We start from the raw sequence: 21878 nt of genomic DNA, 5'->3' as shown, positions 1-21878 counted from the left end.
AGGGAGACATGTAGGGCTTGCGTTCTATTTAATTTCTCTAATGATTAAGGCACGCATACATCACTCAACAAATTGGCTGCAAAATAGTTGTTCCTAGTCATCATATGCCTGCCCTAGGATGGGTTTTGTCATGCAGCTGATGGTCATTTTTTGGATAACAGAGAGCAAAATGGTAGCTTGACAGGTCCTTCAAATGCAGAGGATAGATCTGCTTCTGTTGCGGGATAGATGCAAGTTCAAATTAAAAAAGGTGAGGCAGAGATTGATATCTGAAAATGTGGGTTTTTTTCCTGAGAGACTATTTAAGAAGCACAAAATCTTGAAGTCAACCACATCTGTCATAAAGGAGCTGCTTTTGCAGTCTGCTAAAAGGGGGCTGGCCCTGCTAACAGACGAGGAGATGGTCTCAATGCACTAATGGTTCTTTCCATCCAAATTTCCTGTATGTGTCACAGCTGCAAGTCTGTGCAGCTGTCTCTGGTGGGTTTTTTTTGCCTACCCCATCTCGTGTTTATAGATGGTTTATCATTTTATGTTGCATATCAAGGAGATGAAGAGTAAGAAATAGTATTCTGATTTCTGCAACACATTGATCACGGAACCCTCAACAGCCACATATCTGTCCTGTTTGTTAGTGATTAAATAGCACATGCCAACACAATCTTAGTCAGACAAACTTCTGCCTATGGGCTTTAGATTTCCCTTTGTTTTCTTTTGTTCTCCAGGCACATATGGTCAGGGATTTAGCCCCTGCCAAAGGCTTTAGAAGACCCCACTCCCTGAGAACTCCAGTAAGAAACCACTCTTTCCCCTGTAGAGACAAGTTACAGAGAATGCATAAAAGAGGACCATCAGTTTCCCTGCTTATTCATGGGGTTCAACAAATTTCAAATCATATGTAGGGTGATGTGACCATGTAGTAATGGAACTTTTTGGGAGCTGCCGTCAGCCTTCAGGTACAATGCATATATCCCCTTGGGGCACGGGGGAACACTGGTTTTAGTCACAGGTGCCTTCCGGCAGACTGGAGCAGGTGCTGTCGCCCTCTGATTCCTCCAGCTTTCTCTCATTTCATTCAGCAGCTGTTAAACAAATTCAGTTCTCATCACCTAGGGATGAAGATTAGAGCTTGGGGCAAAAAGAAATGACTGAGGAAAAGCCCATTCTTGATCACTCTGAAGCTCACACTGTGGCAGATAATAGACTGGTGGTAGTTTTTGTAAGAGTTTCGTTCCATAATTGTTAGTTCTTGTGCTGTCCACCCCTCTTGTGTTCGTGTCACCCTCATTTTGCTTTTCCATTCTTTGGGCAGATAGACCTCAGCTGCTGAGTGTTGCTTCAGTGTAAAATAACACGTGGTGCTTGTGGTGTGGGAAGGAAGCTGGCTGTGAGAGATAAAGGTTTGAGGTTAAGAGCAGACCGACTGTTATGCTGCTGGGGCTTTGCTGCTCTTTGTATAACCTTGGTGTGGCTGAGTGATACAAATCAGCACTACCTTTTCTGATAAAATCCATCTACCAGAGGCAAGCAGCAGCCATACCTCCACATCTTTTTGTAGTTTATTACAGCCCTGGTGTTCCAAAGGATGGGTCAAAGGTTAATTTTCCATTATATTGCTGCAAGAGAGTAACCAAGTTTGGCTAAGGCTTGGAGACTTAGGAAATAAACTGAAGAAAAAAACCATATCAGAGGACTTGCAAGAACCAAAAGCCTTCAGGGAAATTCCAAGATTGCCAAAGAAAAGAATAATTGCTGAGAATGTTTGTGCAAAACCACCATCTTCTTCCTTCCCACAAGGATTAGTACAACTCACTTTGAAAGAGAAAGAAACAGTCAAGAGAGCAAGAAACATTTCACCCAGCTGCCCCGCTCTGCAAAACCCCATTGCTTTACTTCACCCAAAGCAGCAGGCAGAAATGCAAAATCATGCCATTTGTGACTTACAGAAACAAAGCTCAGTGTTTGCATGGGTGGGGGAGAGAGACAGTCAAGCTTATCACCAACTGGAAAAAATGCAGAATAGAAATGCCCTGGTTGCCTTTTTTTTTTTTTTTTAAATTATATCTATTTTTAATTATTTTTTTCCTTCATACAAGCGATGCTTATTTTTCCTCACAGGAAATACAAATCCTAAATGAAGCCAAGCTTCATGGAACATAACAATAGAGATCAAATGTAGTTTTGAAGGCTAGAGACTGAAACTAATGGTTCTGGAAGGTGTTGCACCAAAATCAATCTTTAACTCTTCAGTGGAAAACAATAAATAAAATTAAGTCAGGAAGCATTGAAAAAAAGAGGAGATCTAAGCTGATCTCTTCAAAGTGCTTTTTAGCCCTTAAAAAAAAAGATCTTCTACCTGATTTTATGAAGTTTTATATAGTAAAGGAAGTTTTTCTATTCCCGAGAGCAATAGAATAAGCAAGTGTGGTTTATCAGGCAGGTCTATGGCAGCTGCAGTGTCTTGCTTTGCAATGTCCAGAGCAGAACAGACATTGTCCTGAGACAACCTTGTTCAACCATTCTGCCATCTGATTCATATTCAAGCTGTCTGCTCAAAGGGAAAAGTACTGTGGGCATCTGCATAATTGAAACCTGAGGCAAGCAGAATGTTAAATAAGGCTAAAATTGCTAAAAATTTTCACAAAGAATGGGGAAAAAATCTGCTCTTTCTCTGAGGTCAGCTCTGTCCTGAATATCACTCTAGTTCTGTCACGTAATCCTGATATAAGAAAGTTATTCCCTCTAAGAAAATTTGGTGGAATCAAGATGGAATTGGCATGTAAAAAACCTGAAATTCAAAACATGCAGTTTACATATTTCAGATACTGGTTTTATTAAAGTTTATAAAGTATTACTGATTCTATAAAATACTTTATAGATCATATTCACCTCAATCAGATTATTTATTGGTAAAATATCTATTAGTCTAGATGTTCCAACAACGGCAGTTAAAATCAAGAGAGCTCAGCACCTATGAAAATCAAGTCTGGAGTGTGTAAGAGAAGAACAAACTGTTTCCCTTTCACACTGTAGAAACTGTAAACAATGAAATTAAACAACATTATGCATCAACTAATGTAATAAAAATATGATTTGAACTAAGGTTGAATTGAGAAATTGATAGACTAAAATACATGTTATTCTGAAAGTGACGAAACTCTGTTTTGTGCTTTCAGCCTTCCTTTAGTTTTCCTTTTTCTGCATTGTTCAGTTCTTTTTTGGTCTTTCAGTTTTGTCAATGAACACAAACAATCAAACAACAGAATAACCAAATAAATCTGAACCATATTTCACAGAAGAATTTCTAAAGAGTCCTAGTTTAGCTAAATTAGGTCATGAGGGGTTAAAAGAAGCTGCTGACTGCTGAAAATACAGTAAAAATACCAAACAACCAGAATGATAACCTTGCTGGTGAGTTTAAGAGAACAAACGAAGGGACAGAATGAAGTGTGCAGAATAATCTTCAAATAAAAACCCAGGTGGGTTTGAAGTAAGAAATGTGTATTATAGAACAGCTACTGGAGAAGTGGTGCTTCCTCTTGCTCTCAGTGAAGGTCTATAGATCACTGCATCAGGGCTTTACCTGAGGCCTTCTATATTCTTGGTAACAACAGCTGAAAATAAAACTAGAGGAGCCAGTTCAGAGTCTGCCCAGGCAGAGCCCTACACAGGAGGGATTCCAGCAGCTTACAACTTTGAAAAAATTTCTTACTGAAAACAGTAAGAAATAATTGATTGAAATCCAATCAAATGTAACTAATGTTGCCTCCTGTAGGACAAGTTTTGTTCTTCAAAACACTGATCATGTCCATATTTTAAAGACTGCTTTTCATTTTCCAATCTGCACCCACATGATACAGTTTCACACAAGTTATATCTTTGTTCACAGAGGGTGTTTTTCTTCTAGCTTTAAGGGCAATTTTGTACCTACTTGACTTGGAAAGGGCTATGCCAAATCCAGTCAATCTATGCTTTCTCCAATGAGAGACACAGAAAAAGTTTTGCTACAGGAATCTCTCAGTTTCCTAAGCACTTAAAAGTCACTAGTCCTGAACACTTCGGGGTTTATTTGCATAATGAACCCCTTTCCTTCTATTTCTTGCCTCACACAGTAGATTATTTTCATACTGCATATTAGACCACTAATAAGGTACAAATTTCAGAGCACATGATCTAGTCTAATAAACACACAAAGTTTAAGAGGACTGAAAACCCCAGGTTTCCCAGATCGTCTTCACTGGCTCTGTGTTTCAGTGCAATGAAAATTAAGGATAATGTGTGATTTTCCCACTCAGATTTGAATTTTTATCTGCAGGTGTTAATAACACTCAGTTTGGGCACATCGTAAGTGAAAAAATCAATCTCAATTAGTGCTAAGCATGAAACAGGTTTAGATGAATCATCAGAACTCTGGAAAAAAAGTGGAAAACCAATTGTGAGTTGTAGTGAAAGTTGAATTAAATAATGAGGAACAACTGGTGGAAGAGTTTTGCATGATGAGGATGTCCTCCTTGCTCAGGATAGGCTAATTTTCACATTGACATGGCTAGGAGTTCCGAAAGTCCCATCTCAAAAACATGCACTATACTCCCAAGGGAACAGAATTAAATGTTGACCTCAAATTCAATGGAGCTAGTGATACACATTTATATATATATATGTTTTTATTATTATTAATTTTTAATTTTTATTTTGAGTGTGGATGCACACTGGTAAGACATATCTTGGAGTTTAAGTATATGCTGATTTGTCCCCCCACCAAAAAAAAGTACTAAGCTTTCCATACAAAATCTGTAACAAGTGTGTGAACCAGGACATTTTACTAGAAACAAACAGGATCAACCTTATGTTTTGCCTAGTCTGCCACCAAGTGAAAATGGTAACTATCATAGTTTTCAGGAGAAAAGGCATAAACAGCACAGTAGTATTCTATCCAGTAAACTTCAAGATTTTATGATATTTTTAGAACTTTGAAAATAACCAAGACACAAAATAGCCAGCAGGAAGAGAGAGATGTTAGATCAAACTTAGGAGAATATGGATGTGTTAGTTTTTGAAGTAGTCATGTTGCTAATCTCTGAGCACATTTGAAATGAAAATTTACTTCGTGGCAGGAAAAAAACCACATTTGTGGGAAAAATTCCAAAGTGTGAGCTGTTAAGAGTTAATGCAATGAGGGGAGTTACAAGACAAATTGAAGTCACCTGCTGAATGACTGAGCAAAACAAAAGCAATCTGTATAGAACGAGTTACTTCAGAAGAAAGTATAATGAAGTTTTCAAAATTTTCAAAAGCAACCTGTGCTGGAAGTGTTATAAACTCAATTCCAAAGCAAATTGGAGAACAAAAGTCTTGGTAGAAGTCTCTCCATGGTAAAGCAGCAGGTAAAATATTCAATTTAATTTTGGTAGAGCTGCATTCCATTTGCCCCAGATTAAGTCCAATTGAACTGTGATAAAGTGATTTAGGAGGCAGTGCAGAGAGACAAAGAGATAAAGCATGTATCCACTCTGCTGAATAAGATATTTTTCTGAAATCCACATCCAGGTAAGATTGCTTGAAGATTCCACATATAACTTTACTGCTTTAATAAAACTAAACCAACTTCCTAAGGATATTTCTCTAATGTTCTGATGACATTTTCTTCAAATCTGCATTTAGTCTCTGTGTAGGACTTCCAGCACTCTTGCAATATAGCTCTTAATATTCTTTAAATTCCAGCAATGTTGAAGACTGGATTTCAGGAATCTGACTGCTTTTCTCAGTTTGGCTGAAAATAAGGGAATAATCGCCTTTTACTGGCTAAATAAAAAAAGAAATTTAAAAAAAAAAAAAAAAAAAAAGGAGGGAGAAAGGGAAGCTGTGTAATTCATCTCCACTCTAAATATTGACAAAAAATTTCAGAGAATTTAACAGGAATCTAGAAATTGTTTGATTTCCAGGACCAGATTCTCAAATCTGCATTTATTAGACAAATGAAATATCTAACAGAAAAATAACTTCTAGATCCAGTCTCAATAGCTAACATCATCTTCCATTCCCTTCTTTTGAAGCATCTTCTCTAACTCACAAATCCTGCTTTCTTAATGTGAAATCCTCTTCTAAAATTTTACTCGCCTGTCATCCAGCAGATAAATTTTCATTTTGCCCCTTTGATTTTTCAGAATAAATTTTCAAGATGATTTTAGTACTCAAACATATCAAAAAAACCTTTTCACGTTTAAAATATTTTTATATGTTGTATCTCTCTTTTTTTTTGTTGTGTTGTTCTTCTCTTTCAGCCATTCCTAGTTCTATTCCATGCCCCACAGGACCCCTAATGAATGGTGTCTTCTTCTTGAGAGCAGTCCATCATGCACCTCTTTTATAGGCAGAAGGCATCTTTATTCTCTGAAATCTTATGGTACAGTCCTTTCTCTGTATGTGAGAGTGAGGCAGTGAAAAGTATTTTTTTCTTTTTAAATATGAAAAACATCCAAATCACAAGATATACATATAAATCTCCACTCTAAAACCACCCATTTCTTCCATGTTGCCAAGGAAATGAGTACATAGTTAATCATGGTGATGAAAACACAGTGCTCTCCACCTTCTCTATTTCTTTCTTTCAGTCTGTCAGCCCTCCAGACAAGAAGCTGCTTACTGCATTCCCATACAAATTTTGGAGATGAAACAAAATAATTAAGAAAAATTTGTCATATTCTGAGTAAGAACATCCTAATACAGGGGATTTGAGCTGAAATGACTGAGAAATAGCACACATTGGTGATTGAGTTAGGCTGTAGGCCTGAGAAACTGAAGCCAGGAATTGCACATGCCCCCAAAGGTCAGCAGATTTCTCGACTCTTTCACTGTCTTCTCTGCAGTGTTCTGTTAACATTTTGCAATAGATTCAGCAGCTAAGTTTTTGGGGTGGGTGTAAGAGCGCACCGCTTCCTGTGTGGCCGTTCTGCTTCCTGTTTTCTCAAGGCTGATGGAGACGAGCTGGCGGGGCTGCTGATTTTGAAACAGGGGCAGCTGCATGATTGTCTTGTGAGAGCACGGAATGAATCACCATCCCATTCTTATAGAAAATCCCAAATATTTCCAGAGTTGGAACTCTAACTCTGTGGCTTTGGGTTACCTGCTCTTTCATTGAGGAGAGGCTGGGGAATGCCCAGAGGACCAAATAGTCAAAAATCAAGAGCCAGACTACAACAGATTATGAGACTACTTCAAAATTCATATAACTTTTGGAAGATTTTCTTCTGTTCACTTAAAGAATTTCCATTCTTTAAGCTACATCCTATTCTCTGCAATAAGAGCAAGAAATATTTTCTTTTTAATATGAAAAACACAAAGTATCGTAAGACTTTTAATAAAACCACAGGTCAGTAACAATAAATGGATAGGAAGGTCACTGAAACACAGAACTACTTTTACACAGATTTTGATAAACATTCAAACAAAACAAATATTCAAATCATTGGAGGGTTCAGTGGTACACAAAATTCAGTTTGTTGGCAAAAGAAGAGAGGTAAAAGACAGGAAAGGAAGGGAAAATAAATTGGTAAAGAAAAATCCTCTGCTGTAAGAAAAAGGACACAGAATAAATCTATCCTATTGTAAGCTGTATCTGGTTATTATGATGAAAACTTTAGTATCAATATGACAGATTCCCCACAACTGTTTAAAAACAACTACAATATAACCTGGATTACAGAATATGCTTCCATGAGTAGGATACTCTCAAAACCAAAAGGAATATTTGAAGAACCTGCTTGTAAGTGCAAACACTCTCCACCCACCCCAGCCCACCTCCCTTCACTCCCCACAAACGGCAGTTAAATCAATATTCTTCTTTAAGCTTCACACTCTTATCAGCTCCTAGATTGCCTAGAAATCTGGGGCTAACACCTGTTAGCTAACATGTGCTGATAAATATGCTTGAGAAATATTGTATGGACAAGGCAGTGTGCATTTTACTGTACATTAAGCTCACTTAATTAAATATTAGGCTTTCTTCTATGTTTTAAGTTATCCATCACAGCACTAGGTGTTTTTGGCAAACTAACATGACTTTTTTAACCTGCTTCAGTTCAGATCCAAGCTCCTCAGACTGCTCCAGACTGTTTCATGATTAAAGTTTTAATTCATTGTTGTTATCAATTCCATGCCCAAAAGCAGTACAGGTCTACATTTTGGAAACAAGACCTATGCAAAATGGAAAGGAGACAGTGAGAAAAAAGAAAAAAAATCCTAGAAAATCTCTCCTAAGGCTGAAGGCAGCAGTGGTAGAAGGAAGAACAGGGGGGACCCTCATCTGGGGAGATCTGTGTGGTCACTCCTAACATTTGGAGCCAGCCCAGAAAGGAACAGACTACTATTTAAAGCACATAGCTCTGTTACTCCTTGATCTCACCGTAAGCCTCGTGCCTCAAAGTGATTGTGTGTTCAACCCAACTGGCTGCCCAATGTTTACTTTGGGCTGGATGTGTTAACACACATACTCAAGCATACTTTTATATTCCATTACCTGTATGCTAACACCTCTGCTTCTGAGCATCTATTTTAACCTCATACTACATTATCTAAGTTCTTGAAAATTCTTGTACATCATCTTCCTCTTCCTGGACCCTTATACCCTTCTAGTCTTGCCTGGTCCCCCATAATCTTAGACTGTGTTTTACATAAATATTCCATGTGGGTGAATGTCCCTTTGCTTTCTGAATTCTTGGGCCTGCCCTGAGTTTTCACAGAGAAGTGAATATGAAAGAACTCGAGTTCCTCTCCCCGTCCTGCATTTGTTTCACTTTCTCCTGTTTTCACTCACTGATTTAATCTGAACCTCTCTGAGCTCAAATGTAGGGTTTGTGAGTTCCCAGTTCTTAGGATGAAGACATTGGCACTGCTGGAGTATGCAAGCAATGAAGACACCCTGTTAGATATCTTCCTGATCTGTGTCAGTGGCTCTACCTTGAAACATTAATTCCTTTAAGTCACATTTTTTTCTGAAAATCTTATCAAGCCTGCTTAGCAGTATCTACACATTGTTTTGCATATAGAACACTGGAATAGGAAAGGACACATCCCACTTTCACTACCATACCACTAAGCAAAACATATCTGAGAATCTGTCTATGGTGCATTATAAGATAACTTACTTATTTTTCTTCCCTGGTTTTAAAAGCAGAATTACTTCAGTTCTCAATCACACACAGTTTTGACTGTCTGGCACATAGCTCAGTCTGCAGCAATACGGAGCTAGTATGGTTATTGTGGGGCAATTACTTATAACCCCAACTGGGAGGTTCATAAATTAGAAAAGCAGTGCAGAGAGGTGCAAACAGGTCTTGAAACTTAAGAGGAAATGCAATGCTAAAAGATATGGAGGGTGGTAAAACAAATGTGGATGATGGTAAAAAAAAGAGAAAAATCCAGGAATATGTCCTCTATGGGTTTATCAGTGTCCATGACTTTGGATGATAGCATCATGTGATGAATGATACTAATTTTCCAGAAACGTCCAACTGTGTTTTCTGGACCTGAACACAGCAGATCAAATCACATAATTTTGTGATTACTGATGTACAACAGTAGTTCCAAAACTTCTGCATGAGGAAGCAGGCCTTTACAGACCTATGTGTTAAACCTGCCCAGCCCTTTGAAACCACACACTATGAGTGACAGAGCCCATGCTGACCAGAAAGCCAGACTGCTATCTGGAAATTAGCTACCCAAGGCTGCTACAATTCCGTGGCTTAACCATCAAGTCAACTGTCAGGCTGCTGGGTGGGGGTGGGGACATTGCAGCGTTATTATGAAAGTTGTTTATCCACTGATTATCAGCAGTGAGAATATACATGAAATACCAGCAGGCTTTTATAGAAAGAGCCTCTGAATTGCACTGTGGTTAACAGACAGTGCACTGTGTCCATGGTTTGTGCTCCAGCAGAAACCTGAGAATAAGTTAACTAAAACCAGTCCTACTAATCCTCTCTTTTTTCGAGGCTGGATAAACACAGATTGATCAACACCAATGTGGACAGCACTAGTGAAGTGTGGAACATGGGAGTTCTAGGGAAATAATGCATATACAGTGTTGGACAATCTGGAACCTTATTCTTTCCCCTTGAGGTAATAAGGAGCAGAGTCCACATAAGGCACTGCTAGTCTGCAGTCCTGTCCTTTCACATAAATTGATGTTTTCATTTCAGGTGGTCAGGTGGCATGAGCATGAATACAAGCTTGAACTATCAGTTAGATAAGTTTTAAGTCTATTAAAGAAGAAAAAGTCATGGTGGCAGAATTTCCCAGAAATAAAAAAATTCATGTCACTGCATAAAAGAACATATCTGGGAAAATTGCCCATGTGGGCTGAATGATAATTCAAAAAGGAGTAGTTAGGAATTCAGGGCCCAATTCTCATTTTCTAAGTAACCTCTTTTCTCAGCTCAGGACCAAGACCATGCGTGTATATCAAACCTACAGGTTTTTTAATTTGGATAAAATGGTATGGAATATGGAACAATGAAAGCTTCTGTTCTCATGTAAGGGGCCCATAAAAAGATACCAGTACTTTCAAAAAGAAAAGTTCTTTTCTTTGTCTTGTTTTCACTCTTGCTCTTCAAGTTGCTTTCCTTATCAAACTGGGAAAACAAGTAATATTCTTTCAACACTGTAATAAGAAACTAGTAAAAAAAGTAACCTTCCTGATCTTGGTGAAACTTCTTTGACTCCCTTCTTTATGTGAACCTAAGCAAATGCTGGAGACAGATACAACCAGAGCCACTTCAAAATATGAACCGAGTATTAAAGCTTAGCTACAACATGTTTTCTGATTGCTTATGAATGGCTGTTTATGTAATTTAAAGAAACTAGGCCTATGGTAAAATTGATAAATAAATATTTTGCAGAAATTCCTCGCTTTTCCAGTCCAGCCAAGTAAAATATACATGGTCCCCTGAAATATATACACAAAATACAGAGATAATTAATCTATTGATTTATCCCTATCCAGAGAAGGAGAAGCTCTGTTGTAAAAAAGAATATTCCTCACCTGTGTGAAGCTGGTGAGTGTCCATTATATTTGTGGTTAACTTGCATGTGTGAAAGGCAATTTTTTTGTCCAATAATTGATATTGAACAAGAGGTGTGCCCTTTATCCTTATAAAGCTGGACGAAAAATAAGGAAAACTTGTACCCTGTCTTTATAGCCTTGTGTTCCACAACAAATCTAACATCTCATTGGTAAAAGGCACTTAACAAATGTGAAGGAAGAAAGAGGCTTAGGGATCCAGGCACACAGAACCAGAAGAACCAGAAACTGCAGAAGTACCTAATCACTTTCAAACAATTTCAGATGTTTTGTTCATATTGTTAACAAGTGGATTCCCTAATGACAAATTAGCAATTTCTGACTGCTAGGATGATAACCACCAGAGTCCCCACTACAGATTCTAGTAGAGGTCTCCTGCAAATCTGGCATTTCATCTGTCAGTCAGCAGACCTCAAAGTAATGTAATGTAAATGCAATATATGTAAGACAGGTTGAGAAAACAGTTTTAGCCTCAGTGGAGCGTGCTAAAATAAGAGGAAGGTCCTACTGGCTGACAGGATTTGTGAGAAAACGTCCTAGGATTCAGACAAATTCTCTAGGGGTGTTTTCTTTCTTGGTGTGCTTCAGTCAAAAAGCATGTCTATACTGAACACATAGGGATTAAGTTCAAGGAAAAATCCCTGAGAAACTGTAAACTCCCTGATATTTAAATGAGCAGCTATTTTAGTTTCTCTTGTATGACGCTTTATTGTCACAAGATGACTCTATAAGGAGGATGTGCCAAGAGAGATTATGTTTGGACAACTTTTCTCTTCTGGATTGACAGCAACAATAAATAATTTTTGATGAAAAAGCAGTAAATAAACAGGCTATCACAGATTTGCGTTTCCAAATTGAAGGTGGTTCTCTATAAAAAAATAAACATGAATCAGAGTTAGGAAGCATGTAATACCTTTTAAACTTAGAGGGACTACAGGGTAACATATCTAGTTTCTAAAGTTATGCCATGATTATTTAAAGAATGTAAAGAATAAAGATTTTGAAATTTAATGTGGGATGGATTAAGACATTATTTGAAAAAAAAACCACTGAAAAATGGTTTACGTTTAATTTTCTTGAAACAGTAAGGTATTGACTTCCTGATTTGGATTATTTTTCACATTTCATTCAAGCACCTTCCATCACTGATGTTCCCAACACCAAGTCCGATATAGATTCTTTGTGGTCAAGGTGAAAAATTTGTCCTTATTTCTTTGAAAGCATATCTAGTCCATTGATGATGATGGACCTTGAAGCTGTTCTCTATTCTTGTCTCAGGAATCAGGGTTTTGTGAGTAAGTACAATAACTGCATTCAGTTTTGATCTTTCTAAGAACCAATTGGGTCAGGAGAATAAACAGAAAAATATTTAAGACGTTTTCTTTCCATGATAGCAGAAAGGCAGCCGGAGCCTGTGTGCACTGTAAAAGGACTAACTGCATTTGTTGTATGGAAAGGGAGCTACACAGTGTCTCTCCCCAAGCCTACACATACTGGCCATAACAAAAATCTTTTCTTTTCTGACCTCGTGCAATATGGGAATGGAAAAGAAAGGGAAACATATTCTGTAGGAGATTCTGAGAATGAGAATCATATTTATTAGGCCATCCTTACGTCATTAAGACGAAGCTTGTGAAAAGAAGTAATTTTAGTCTTTCCTCTCTTGCAGATTTGATCTTAATACTTCTGCAAGAAAAAAAAAAAGAATAAATAAATGGAGCACTGCAGATCCCAGTGCCAACTCATAGCTGCTTGTTATTTCAGCTCTGACACCAGAGCTGAAAAAACCTTGGTCTATACTGATATCTCAGGTACTACAAGCAAATGTGCTCATATATTTGGTGCCTAAGAAATCACTGATAAAGGGAAAGAAATAATTACTATAAAGTTTGTGTGCTTAAACAACCCTTTGCAACTATGCTCAGCATTTTAGCTGCTTAGCAGTCATGGGAGTCACATGTTCTGTTGGTGCCTTTTACCTCCCACTTAAAAGAGTTGTCTAGTGTTGTGACCCATACTGACAAGTTGATTGCAGATTGACTCTTTCCTCTGTTCATCCTCAAGGATCATGCTCAATTCTTCTAGGGCATGCCAGAGGCAGCCCTTTCCCTAGGGCTAGCACAGCTACTGAAATGGATTATGACATCTTTGTATGGCTTTCATTTTGATTCTTTGTGTTCAGATTCAGAGCAGTGAACATGCAGAGAGACTCTGCCAGGTCCTTCTTTCGAGACCTAACTATACAGTGTAACACAAAATGCAGTTCACCTGCAGAGTCCCTAAGGCCTCTGCAATGTTTTCTTCTTCCTGAAGTCTTTTGATTAGCTCTACAAAAAGTCAATCCCATCTCCACTAAAGTACACTGAATCAAAGATGTGATCCCAAAATGACACAAAATAAAGGAGTCTCTAATGCCACTAATTTTAATCATCGGCCTTTCTCACATTATTCCTCAGCTTTCTGAGTTTACCTTTTACACTCCCACTTTGATGCAGCACATCTACCATCACTTAGCTTAGCACTTCTAATTAGATCCAAGGTATAACCTCACTGGAGGTTTGCCTTCTGGCTAGAGAACCTCTGATGAGCTAGACTTCCCTCCCAAAGTGAAAGTAGTCAGTCTGTGCCCCACTCCCCAACTGAGCTCTTCAAGACCCTTTTCCCATAGTCTTAGCACCCAGTACAAGACAATGCAGTCAATAGTGTCTTAAATGATTTTCTGATACTGGTGGTTTGAGGATGAGAAATAATTTTTCTCTTTTCATAGGATGAGAAGAATAATTAAGTTAAATCTACAGCTTGAAGTGGATGGAAATATCAGGAAACAATCTCAGAACAGTTCAGCATATCGTGCAAAGGGGGACTAAAATGGCAAAAGCTGTTCTAGTAAACTTCTATTTACTGGCACACTATTGAGCAATAGTTTCAATGACATGGTGTATATTCATACTTACACACATTCAAAAATTCTCACACATATGCACAAAACCATAGAGAAGTCCCCTAGAATTTGGATGTGATTTGCAGGTGTTATTCAGAAACAGATGAAGATTGTGGGGATCAGTTTGTAAGATTATTGCTATTCTTCACAGCACCCTCAGCAGCAAATTAGAGCCAAATCTATTTAAAAACAGTAAAGGCAGAGAAGTGAAGTTGCCTTTGGTTGTGCTGTTTTTCTCTTTCCCGTTGTAGCTTCCTCTTTCTCTTCACCAGCTCAGCACTGCTGGCAGCTTTTTATAAACCACGATTCCTACTGCTGTCAGCTTGTTTGGAAACTACATGGTGAGCTCAGTCCAGCAGCTACTGCTGAGGGTTTATGTTTAATTGCTGGCGTGATCTGCTTTAAATTCTGTACCCACCACCATAATTTTAATTCCAAAACACTCAAAGAGCTCTGTATATTCAAAAATTTTCAGTTCAAAGCAGAATTTTCCATTAAATGTGTGCAGTTATGTAGCATAAACTAAAAGTAGAAATGTAATCCCCTAAACAAGCAGTAAAGAACTTCTGCATGATGCATATGGGAGTGATGCCTCTGGAAGGTTACACTGTGGCAGGGTGGTCAGTAGTCCTGGGTCATCCTAGGTTGACAGTAACCTGCACTGAGCATGCAAAGTGATGTCATGGCCAGAACAATACCTGTGAAACAAAAAGCAATACTGAGATCTTCATATGTAGAGGAATGTTCTACAATTCCTCAGAACCAGAGTGCTGCTCAAAAAGGTTATGATTACATGAATGATTCGGAATTAAACAGTGAAAAACCTTCATTTAGACGCAGCACCAAGGAGTCATTACTAGGAAAGCAGGCAGAAGCAACCATGGGGAGGAGCAGGGGAAGGAGCAGGACTGAGGAAACACTGCTGGGGTAGTGAGATAAACAGCACCAGCACTCCTGAAATCTTTGTACTCTGCCTGCTCCTCCAAAGGCAAACTTGGCCACGGATTTAGTGAAGAAGCTAGCTTGGGACAGACACATTATGTTTTTTCTAACCACAGCAGAAATCTTACAGCCTGCCAGGGACTGAGGGACTGGGGGATGATGGCAAGATCTTGGATGGCAACAAACTGTTCTCAGAAGAAAAGGTATAGAAAGAAGATAAAATCAAAGGGTTCCTCTATGTCACAGAGCTAAAAAATATTTTTAATCACAGATCTCCAAAATTCTTCTTTGGAGGTGCAAACATGCATGTATTTTACGTGGTGAGTTTAAGCCTCTGATAAGAGGGTTACTTTTTTGTTATTTTTCTCAGATACCTCAGAAATGCTTCATGGACTTGCAGAGGCCTACAGACCATGAGTTGAAAAGTCACAAAATCCTGACTGGAAAATATAGGTCTAAACTCAATACTTTCATTGGTTAAACTGAATTTAAATTCTATATTACCAAATTAAATGAAAACTATAACATCAGTAACAGCATGCTGCAACTGTAAACTATGTTAAATATAGTCACTGTTTAAAATACACAATACCAGCACCTTAAATTTCAAGGGATTTGTATATAAGTGAGGTCTGTGACTGAAGAGACAAAAAACCTGAGTAAGCCCAGGGGCATGGGAGTGGAAATAAGGTGACTGCAGAAGAGTTGAAGCTCTGTTTATCAGTAGAGCACATTTTATTAGCACCTTTACCTGTATTTGTTCATGCTGTACATGGACTGCATGTAGTATTCCTAGTATATCTGTAAGTATCTCAGTCCCTTGTGTTATCAGTCACAGAGGGTCAAAGTGGTTACTAACAAGACTCCCCACAACAGAAAAAGCCTTCGGGAAAGTCTGTCCCCTTCTCAGCTGGCAGGAATCCTGCAATCTGGGGACAGTCAGCTGAGTTATAAATACTCAGCCATGGCTATGTTTTGATGTCTACTCCTCTGTCTCCTACCATCTCCTACTCAGAAAAGAACCATTTCCCTTTTCTTAATGACCACTGAAATCATTTAGGGAATTTCCAGCACATGGTGTACAGATTCTGATTCACTTTAAACCCAGAAAATGTTTAACTCCTTCTGGTAATTATTGTGAATTGATCCAGTCCTACAAACGAAGGTGTCCCAAGTTCCTCTTTCCCTTTTTCCCTTTCAGCCCTATACAAGCACCTGGCCTTCAAATCATTCTGCTCCTCTGCACCCCACTGTCACTGCAGTGAAATCTTAGTCATGAGACCTTAGCTTTCCACATATTTAATTTGTTCAGATTTATGATTCTCTTTTCCTAAAACAAGAAGATAATTTCATTTTTCTTATATTCTGAGATACATATATACCTCTTAGCTTATTCTTCTGTGACATTCTTTAAAATGCTACCACTAATACAATATGGTCAAAACTAAACCTCTGTTTTCTTTCCCTTGTACCTCCTTCTTTTAGCAAAGTTATTCTTCTTGTTCTCGCTGTCACTTGGGTGTTGTCTCTGACACTATGCCAGTCTACTTAAGCAGGATTTATCAAGGATGTGCAGCTTCCTCTTGCAGGACACCTGTAAGAATAAAATTTTTCACCTTCCCTTCATTGCTTAAACCCTTGCCCACCAATGACCTGAACAATGACAGTCTCCTTGTCCCTGGTGTTCCTGGCTTCAAACTCTCTTTTCTCATTCTCTCCTTTCTTCACTGTGAGTGGGATCAGATTACTGTTCAAATGCCCTCTTTTGTATTTCTCCACTATATCCTCTCAATTATCACATCAAACCCAATTTTTGAGATCCTTTTAAATCCCTTCACACAACTGTTCCTCACTAGTCTTTGTTTCTTTCAGGTCTGATATAATGTTGTAATGTAATTGTTTAATGTTTGATGTAATACTTCTGCCACAACAACAACAACCAGTTAAATAGAGTTCAGTACAATACCTACTGAACTGTAGGTACAGAAAATTGCTTGCACTAGAAAAAAAAGATTGCAAAATTAGAAGACCAGTTGCCACAGTCAGGAGAACAACAGGAGGGAGGAAACAAAATATCAGCCCATTGGTTGTTAGCAGAATAACTTTTTGCAAAAAACACAATACCAAAAATATGGAGAAAAACAACTGCAATCAAACACCTTCGATGGGCTTGGAGCCTTTACCTGACTGATGTGGTGTTTGTCAAAGCAGTAAGCAAACTTTGCTTCTAAAGAAGGGTATAGCTTAAGGCCAAGCTAGTTACCTCTAGACTGTTAATTTTTGCTCTCACAAAGTTAATGAAAGATTGTAGATTTTTACCAAACCCTGCAGATTTCAAGGCACCTGAAAAAAACCACAGACAAGAAAGCAAAAACAAAAACTGAATAATCTAACTGCATGTGATTGTGTGAAAATGGTCTGTTACAAAAGGCTGAAATGTAATTAATTCAAACACAATTTTTCTAATTAGTTCTGTAAGAAAAAGTTTCTATAAATAATATACTACTGAGTGTGTCATACACACCTGTCCTAGCTGTAGACAAAAAGCTGTGACCTAAGGCTTGCATAGGTGCTTCACCTCTTGTGCAGCCAAATGTCTATGTGAGGATGTACAAAGAGCTCTGGCTTCTAGTACTTTAGTTACTTTGTCTATGCATTCCACTCCAGGAGCAAAGCCCTTGTGAAAGTCGTGTCAGAGAGCAAGAAGCACAGTTTATGTAGCCCACTGGCTACCTAAACACATGTTTATCTGTGATTAGTGTTTTTCTGTTTAGAATTCTGAGAGATTACTAAGAGAAATAATCCTAATAAGATGCAGGTCTGGAAAGTATTATTTACATTAGGAGAACAAGACTCCTTCCTAGATACAGCTGAACTCCCAAGAAAGATCTCCAAACGCCATATGGCAAAGATGTTTCTGACACAGGTTGACAAAGGTCACTGCAGGCTCAGGAAAAGAATCCTCTCTAATGGTGGATGTACAACAGCAATTTAGTTCAGATCACAAGACCACTTCTAAAATTGATCTCCTGATCCTCTTCACTTACTACATTTTACATCACACAACTGTATTAGAACGCCCAAACTAGATTGTTTTCAGATGAAACTGAAGATATGGCTCAGGTCTGCAGCTGCAAATGGGAAGTCAGTCCATGGCATCAGACTAGGATCAGTCTGAAGTGATACCCTGTCAGAGTAAATACAGGGTGTATTTCCTCCATCAGTAACAAGTATTTTTCTCTACAAATATGCTCTTATTGATCCATATCACAGATGCATCTTAACCTTATGGCTTAATTTTTACTATTAAAATATATTGCGGGGGCGGAGGAAGGGAGAGAGAACCTCTGTGGGACTGTAGGTTCTCTTTGAAGGGATTTTAGACAATAATGCCTCCATCTCACTGGTGCTACTGACTGTAGGTAGTATGTACACTAGACATAGACTTCAAGAGTAGAATGGTATTAAAGCACTCTCCCATGTTAATTGCTTGAAATATTACAGAGGTTTTGTTTTGAGAGATTGGATGACAATAAAAGAGCAGCAATATGCATATTGAAAATCCTATTGCCTGCAGAATGCAGAAGATCATAAAAAACTGACATAACATCTTCCAGTTATTTGAAAATGCCTTAAAACCCAAACAAGTTTTCCCAAATACAGTGAACAACAAAATGCAGCTGAGATGGAAACAGATCTTGAAGCTGCATAAATTGCCAAAGGGAGATTTTCTTTGCTGAATTCTGTTTTATGGAGATTTTAAAAGTCACTAATCAAATGGAAGAATAAATGCTTTTAAGTTCTGTAAGTGATTGCATATCATAATCATTCTTAGAATATCCATGAAGCTTTCTGCATTAATACTGATTCAAACTACTTCTCTTTCTCCCAGTGAAAATCCTTATCTTCATTCTGATATGGATTTAGACTAGTCTATGCTTGAAAACCTTTGTTGATATAGAGAAGTTAGTTAAGACTGATATTTTAATGACATTTTATGACGTTTCCCACCAACAAAAGCCCTTGTACAGATGCTGTTACATAAAACTCAGAAACTCATGAAAGCTGAAGCGTCAAAAGCACTTTTTTGCAAGTAGGAATTGCATCAGCTCTGGGAAGGGATATCCACATAGTGAGGAAAAGTCTTTGTTCAAATACAGCCACGGTAATAAACCTGCTGGTATCACAAGGGAACATCAGTGAGTGATAATCTAACACAGTGCAAATGGGAGCATATATTTAAGTGGAGTCTATATTCAGACTGTTAAGGATGCTGAGGTGCAGGTCCCCATGAGAAAAAGTGGTAACAAATTCTTTTCAGACAGTAATTTGCAGCAGCCATTTTCTGGCTCCTGCTCTCTCATTATCGATATATGCAACAAAGATATTTCAACTCACATTTTCAACACAGTAGCAGTATATGTAACGAACAGTTATATACAGAGGGCTGTCCTCTAGAACTCCAGACCCTAGAGGTTGCATGAGATCCATGAGACATCCATGTCATCTGAATGGATATTCAGCGTTAAAGGATGATATACAAGACCCACTAGCCATATCATGTCCAGATAAAAACAAGTCTGATGGAAAACATAGCTCTGAAAAGAATGTGGAACATACAAGGGAATCCCTTGCTTAGAGGTCTTGTCTTACTATTACAAGAAGACTTAGTAGTAGAATCTGTGTAAACACCTGTTTCTGATTAAAAGACTTCAGAATGAGTGACATCTGTGGTTTTAGTAGGGAGAAAAATTACCTTCTAAGCACCAAACAAGGTTTGAGGTAACGGGACCTCTCTGTGATGTGGCTGCTAGTTGAAACCCTTTTACTTTGGTAGTTTGTGGTTAGAAATAGTGCGAAGAATAAATGGCTAGAGGTAGGGGAAGAGATGGTGCAAAAAGCTGCACACAGGGAGGTGATGTTTAGAGGGAAAATATTAATGTTAAATGTTTCCAGAAACAATCTTTCAGAAACCTAATCTTTCAACTCAGCAGGCTTTTCTTTAGTTCTCCAATTTTCTATCATGGAGAAGGATCCCTACCTTACTTCAAAAGCTTTTTTGAACATCAGAATACATTCTGTGAGTAGCAGTTCACATCATATACCTCTGGAAATCAGTTATCTACTACACAACTTTTTTGTGACTTCACTTGTTTTCTGCATGTAAGTCATCTAATAATGTAACTGCAAGGATCTGGGGCAAAGGTGTTGTCTCTAGTAGGCCTTGTTCTGGGAGTGAGAAGATTCTGTGATTACAAACAAGAATAAGACACCAGTTATATGCAATAGTGAGAAACTCATCTATGTTGAATTTTAGCAAGATTGTTTTTAGTGATATTCCTATACAAATATGATAGATTAAACAAGCATTTTATTTCACTTTTAGCGTTTCCATTTATGGAGATACTCTCCTTCCTAAGAAGCATATTCAACTGCTAGACTTTCTGCTGGTCCTGAAACTTTATGGCATATTATTTAGTTCTAATTCATCATACAGAGAATCAATTTCATTATTTATATTGATAACCTTGCTATGGTTATAATTACTGTATGTTTAAACCTGGTTGATAATGTTACAAACTAGCATTCCCCGAGTGCAGTAAGGCTAGTGCAAAATATATATCCTTATTAGGTAATTTCCTGTGCTAAGAGACAGTGCAGAAATATCCTCCAGCCTACGAAATATAGTTGCATTCCACTTTAATCGAAGCCTCTCTGTGTAAAACATTAAGTTTTTAAACCTTTCAGAAGCTGCTTAAGCTATCTTTCAGAACGCCATGAATCAGATAGCATATCTTCTTTGTTCTGAATAGCCTTTTTAATAGACACACAATTTCCACAGTTGCTTTTATCACCTATTATTCAATTACTCACTGTAAGATTTGTGTGTGCTATTGTTCACTCCTGTCTCCCCTGTTTGCACTGAGTTTTATCATCCGAGCTATACTTTACTTCTCTCCCTTCCCCCCAGATGGTTTGCTCACTTCCAGGCTGGTATCCAGGGGGAGACTTGAGAATCATCTCAGAGACAGAACTGGACTGTTAAATAGCTTGCTTATTCCTAGGTTATAATTAAGAATTCATGACAAGAATAAAATAAGAATGAAATGCTTATGTATCACCTCATGCTGATGAAATTCAGTTTGGGGCTTAAAGAGTTAATCTCCTATCATGTTCTTGATGTTATCCCATTGCTAATATGGTTTGCTTGTTGAGTTCCTGAGGCTGGGGAATGAGAGGAACTTGTGAGCGGTCTCTGGTTTTACCAGTGTACAGGGGAGGAAGTCTGTAGTAGCTGAAATTCCCCCTCACCCATAGACCCAGGTGAGTGGTGAGCAGGCTGCTTTCAAGAGCAGAACCTGTGGCAGATGGGCATAGATGGAAGGGGAACAACCCAGACAACGAAACTTCACTTTTCCAAGACATTAGTGACTAACTGCAAAGCAAGAAGGCGTACTGCAGAATGAGAGCGTTCTCTCCTTGTAGCCAAGACCCATTCCCTACACCCTGCCCCCTGGCCCACTCACCCTTGCCACTGCCAGCACCTCTGTACGAAGGGCATTTGTTCACTGCTGCCAAATGGAAGTAGAACAGTGGGGTGAAGAGAGGGGAGAACAATATGTGAGAAGAGCTAACACAAAATCTCTACTAGAAATTTCTGTACCTGACCTTTTAGACAGAAGTCTATAAATTTTGCTCTCTACTTGCTGTTGAAGGCATTCAGGACCTAAGAGAAGTCGAGTTATTTCATGGGACATGTAATACTTTCTCCTTTTCCCTACTCACTTTCTCCTTGCAGGAGTTACAAAAGAAAAGATCCACAAGAAACAAATAAGAAGAAGTGTCTTTCACTGAAACAATTACTCTCTTGCAAAGTTTATGACAAAAGTCTCATGCTTTTACGACAAAAGCATCACT

The sequence above is a fragment of the Myiozetetes cayanensis genome, unplaced genomic scaffold (genome assembly GCF_022539395.1).
Source record: "Myiozetetes cayanensis isolate MyiCay16 unplaced genomic scaffold, myiCay2020 scf6-25, whole genome shotgun sequence".
In the NCBI taxonomy this organism is placed as follows: Eukaryota; Metazoa; Chordata; class Aves; order Passeriformes; family Tyrannidae; genus Myiozetetes; species Myiozetetes cayanensis.
This window is presented reverse-complemented; position numbering follows the sequence as displayed.